This window comes from Schistocerca americana, chromosome 5 (assembly GCF_021461395.2).
Source record: "Schistocerca americana isolate TAMUIC-IGC-003095 chromosome 5, iqSchAmer2.1, whole genome shotgun sequence".
In the NCBI taxonomy this organism is placed as follows: Eukaryota; Metazoa; Arthropoda; class Insecta; order Orthoptera; family Acrididae; genus Schistocerca; species Schistocerca americana.
Genome location: NC_060123.1, coordinates 707,703,469 through 707,709,468, shown reverse-complemented (window position 1 = coordinate 707,709,468; position 6,000 = coordinate 707,703,469).

The following is a 6,000-nucleotide window of genomic DNA, read 5'->3' as shown; positions in this document are numbered from 1 at the left end:
TGCCATGAACATAAATTATAGAAGTGGCGATCCCTACGTCTGGTGCATTTCGTACCCAAAAATCGGTGTTTCTCAGGCTTCCTCAGTAGCTGCCTAGGAACAAATAGCATTATCACAAACCGCCTAAGGTCCAGTTATAACTGAAACAGTCTAATGATTCACGTATTTCTTGTTATTTTGAACGAAGACGTTCGTCGTGCTCAGTTTTCTCTACCTGTGTAAATCTTTGCGAAATAAGTGTTCAGTATTTGAATTCATCTTAATATCACTTAAGTTGTGGATAAATTCGAAGAAAAAACGCAGGGATGAAAATGGTGAATAACGTAGACAGTGTGGACCTTCAGCTAGCTTAATATCACTAACACCTTTTTATGAAGGAAACAGATACACAAGTCTACATAGAGTGCTATGGGTTATAGATCTTCAATAGACTACATAATATCAAAAGACACGACGTGTAATAGGGTTCAAGATATACACATATGCCGAGGAAGGCTATCTGCTCTGATCATTATATAGTCATCGCAGCAGCTACAACGATAGCTATGTGGAAGCAACTTACAGCAAGAAGATATACATGGCTTGAGGGTGTCTTTAAAGCGTAGTTCTCGAACAAGGAAATATTAGGACATTTTATCAAAGTCGGCTACAGAAATATGTGTTAGACACCCAGCTGTTCAGTATGTAGAGAAAGAATGATAAAATGTTAAAGAATGCCTTGAAAGAGCAGCATATGGGGAAAAAGTGAAACGATTAAGGATTTCGAATGAAATTGTGGTGAAGGCGTTTGAAGAGAAAGGTAAAACTCACAGAAAACTGCAGCAGAATGAAACACCAGAAACTGAAATGTTATTTTGGGTTGCAGTTCAGTTTGTGTGTTGTGTATTTCATCTACGTGATTACTCTGCTATTCACAATAAAGTGCCTGGCACTTTGGCGTGTGTATGCTACTGTGCCACTATATAGTTGAATGTAGTTCTGTTGTAATATTAATTTTAATAGTAGTATGATTTAGTTACCTCCTGTGATGGATGTGTTCCTGTATCGCTGGAAGTCGTCACAGTTGTGATAATAAGTTTTGGCCGGAGTACTTGTATAAAGACAACAAAAGCATCAGTTTAGTCATTTAAAATAAACTCGATTCTGTACAATAGGTTAACGAATTCTTCACAGCAACTACATCACACAAATAAACAGAGATCCTGTCTACGACTAAGAATTTTGCATTTTTTGATATTTTAGTATCTTTTTTGTGCCAAGGATCTTGAGTTTCTTATTCAGTATTTGCCGTTATGTATATAAAATTTTGTCAGAAGACCGTTTAATTTTCTGCTAACTAGATATATAGGGCAATCTATGCTATTTAGCACCAGATCTACATCTATATCTACATAGATACTCTCCAACCCACCGTGCGGTGCGTGGCGGAGGGTACCATGTACCACAACTGGTCATTTCCTTTCCTGTTCCACTCGCACTCCATATGTACCCTAATTTCTCGTATCTTATCTTCGTGGTCCTTACGTGCACTGTGTGTTGGCGGCAGTAGAATAGTTCGACAGTCAGCTTCAAACTAAATTTGCTCAGTAGTGTTTCTCGAAAATAACATCGCTTCCCTTCCTGGGATTCCCATTTGAGTTCCCGAAGCATCTCTATAATACTTACATGTCGTTCGAACCTACCGGTAACAAATCTAGCAGCCCGCCTCTGAACTGCTTCGGTGTCTTCCTTCAATCCAGTCTGGTATGGATTCCAAATACTCGTGCATTACTGAAGAACAGCTCGAACCACAATCCTATGTGCGGTCTCCTTTACAGGTGGACCACTCTTTTCTAAACTTCTCCCAATAAACCAAAGTCGACGATTCGTCTTCCCTACCACAGTTCTCACGTGTTCGTTCCATCTCATATCGCTTTGCAATGTCACCCCCAGATATCTAAACAACTTGACTGTGTCAAGCAGAACACTTGTTATATTGTATCCGAACATTACGGATTTGATCTTCTTACTCATCCGCATTAACTAATATTTTTCCACATAGAGTGCTAGCAGCTATTCATTACACCGCCTGAAAATTTGGTCTTTGCTGTCTTGTATCTTCCCACAGTCCATCAACAACGACACCTTACCGTACACCGCAGCATCATCAGCAAACAACTGCAGACTGCTGCCCACCCCGCGCATCAAATCATTTAATGATTTATGTGTATAGGGAACAACAACGGTCCTATCACACTTCCCTGCGGTACTCCTGACGATACCCTGGTCTGGATGTATCGGAGGTGGTGGTTTATGTGTTTTTGGTTGTCCATGTAAGCTATGTGTACTACGTTTCATCATTATACTTGCTCTTTTTCCTAGTCCATTAGGAGTGTAGTAGTTCGTTTAACAATTTCCTGTTTCTGCTACGTATCATTTGCGTCATGTTATTTGCTGCTATTGTACATAACCATTTTATTTTAAAATGACTAAACTGCTGCGTTGGCCTATCTTTATTCCTGGGGCGTTATTGATTCTCAGCATATGATTTTTTTTTTTTTTTTTTTTTTTTTTTTTTTTTGTTTTGTGGTCTCTATTCGCGTTACTGTATTTTTCATGTTGTATATTATTTATTTTTCTACTGCATTGACTGCTTTAAGGGTTTTTCATTCTGTTGTTCTACTGCCAATGTTTGCTAGGTCTATCGCTATCTTTGTTGTAGCTATAAGAGGCTTACTATCTTTATCTACTAAATTTTGTTTCTGCTCTGGGAACACAATTTCAGTCGGTTCTCTTATAAAACTGGAATGGGAAGCTTTGGTTCTATATCAGCTTTCTCATGGGGTATTGTATTTTCATTGGGTGCTGAATTTTATTTTTATGTGTGGCTCTAATTTGATGGCTAATGTAATCCACAAACTTGTGTACAAATCTCGATATATGATCAAAGATGAATGAATTTGTACAATTACTAAGTTTTAAGTGAATGAAATCCACATCTTGAATCAGATATATTTTGCTGCAGCCGCAGTCTTGATAGCCGGCCGGGGCGGCCGAGCGGTTCTAGGCGCTACAGTCTGGAACGGCGCGACCACTCCGGTCGCAGGATCGAATCCTGCCTCGGGCATGGATGTGTGTAATGTCCTTAGGTTAGTTAGGTTTAAGTAGTTCTAAGTTCTAGGCGACTGATGACAGATGTTGAGTCTCATAGCGCTCAGAGCCATTTGAACCATTTGAACCACAGTCTTGATCCCCAGTGTTTGACAGTAGGCAGTAATTTTGATGTTATAACAATGTTGAGGTTTATGTATGCTGGAATATTTTCCTTGTGCATTACTTGTTGAATTTGATGCTTTCAGTTAAATTTACCATATTTATTCTTAGGGGTACTGAATGCATGATATTCTTCATTATATTAAAACTCTTAAGAACCAACAATTTGTAGTCTTTTGACGGCACAGTGTTCTGTAATCCTTTAAAGACATTATGTAATTACGATTCCAAAAACGCTGGTACGTCAAATTCGTTATGGCAAGCATATTTGGGAAAATATGCATCGTCAGGCTACCTATAACTAAACGGTACATAATCTAGGTACAATATTTCTAACATCGTTCCTAAATGTTAATTAGAAAACATTGTTATCAAATTCCTTACATGCGTCAGGTGAGTCTGACATCCATGCGTTACTATGGTTTTGTCACGGTCTCTTTGTTTTATGTACACTCCATTTGCATTCTTGAAGTAGTAATGGTTGGGTTTACTAGTTGTGACTTTTATCTGATATAATTTTCAGACTCTCCCTCTTTTTTAGAGCAATAATCATGTGGCAGCTTGTTTGAAAAATGTACCAAAGATATTGTATGGTTACAATCATTTTTATCATGTTGTAATTTCGCCAACCTTCGCCAGAGGTATCGTTGGTGTTATTATGTAATCTCTGCTTGTTTTTTAATATTTTGTGTCTCCGTCCGTTTCCTAGATTGACAATTTCAATAACGTTTTTGATGTATTATTTTTGCTTTGCGTCGATTTGTTGATTAAGTATTTTTGTTGGGTCAGACACAAATTCAAAGCTCGCTGGCTTAAATGTTCCTTCCACCAATAACAGCTGCAGAGGAGAATAGTTCAAGACTTTCCAGGGCTACGTCCGTTTCTATGGGGATAGTTTTACAGGACCTCCACATAAAGAAGATAATTAATAAATTTAAGGTAAATTAACACACCATGCGTCGGGTGAACGATCAAATGTGAGTGTTCTGAGTCAACTCCAAACACATAAGAGGGTCAAATGGTTCAAATGGCTCTGAGCACTATGGGACTTAACATCTGAGGTCATCAGTCCCCTAGAACTTAGAACTACTTAAACCTTAAGGACATCACACACATCCATGCCCGAGCCAGGATTCGCACCTGTGACCGTAGCAACAGCGCGGTTTTGGACTGAAGCGCCTAGAACCGCTCGGCCACAGCTTCCGGCAGATAAGAAGAATCTTATAACAACAACAAATGTAGCGATGGGCCTAGTATAAATACCAGTAACAAGACGAATCGAAATAGCCATTGGAGCAGTAAATACAATAAAAAAGAAATAACATATGAACGTAAAAAGTGCTATAATACAAATACAGACTACATAAAACCAAAATAAATAAACTATAAGCTGACAACCAGTAATGCTTCAGCAATAAAGGCAGATACAGACAGTAATTATACCATTTTGAAACAAAGAAACTACATACGAAACGTTAACGACTTCTTTACAGCAAACAACATTACACAAAAAAGACACTCTACAAACAGGTACATAGCACAAACGAAGAAATTTGAAAAACACTTTAACACAATCCTAACGGACTACGAAAAAGAGGACTATAGTGATGGAGCCTAGACCACCTACCTTATGTGGACAACCAAAAACGCGTACTGCACTACCTCCGATGCCTCTACATATCTAGTTGGTACAAATACGATGTTTAGTGCCTGTAGAAAGTTGCTTCATACATTCATGCATGTTCCTGTGGTGACTACAGCTGTAATGAAATGCATGGAATGTTTTCGCAGTTGCGAACATGGACATCCATCAACTGTATAGTGGACTGACGACAGTGAAATTTGTACCGTGTTGGGACTCGAACTCGGATTTCTCGGTTATTGCGATATCGGATTTATCCGCCAACATTGGACATGTGACATTCAATTAAAATGTCTCTCCTACATGGTAATATACATAACGAATGTATGATTACAGGCTGTTGATACGTGGTTGATGACGTATGAAAGTTTGGGTCTGCCCTTGAGTCCTGCTGGGATAGCTTAATGGTGAGGCGACCGCTTGCGCGAAGTGAGGAATCAGGGTTCGTGTACCGGTCCGTTACAAATTTTCATTGTTGTCATTACATTACGCAGCTGATGGCTGCCCATATTCGCAATGGCGAACACATTTCAGTTGAAAATTGAACAACGTTCCAACAAATTATATGGTCGACTGTCCAGTGTTGGCGCATAAATACGATACTGCAGTGCGTGTAAGAAGCAGACGGTCTCAAACAGTAAGTAACACAACTGAAGACAACTGCCACTGATACAGTAACATACCAATGACAGGCACTAACGAAATTATACCACTCTTTTTTATAAGCAGAACTAATGTCAGTTTAACAACAAAGTTTGTACGCAAACTGATAGTGTGGCTGTTGGATGTTATATAGCTAGCACAATTGCAGATTTATTCTTAAATACGCTAGACGAAAAAAAAATTCGACAACAAAAACACTTTGACTGAAAAATTATATGTTACTACAAATATGTTGATCACACAATAATGCTAGTGGATAGAGACAATTCAGACATCCGACAGATATACAAAGATACACAAGACAATAAATGCACTGCATCACAAAATAAAATTTACAGTAGAACCAAAAAATAATAAGGCTATGTGTTCCCTCGACCTTACCACAAAAAACATTACCAACAGACACAAGTTTGAGACGTGCGAAAAGCCTACTACAATGGACT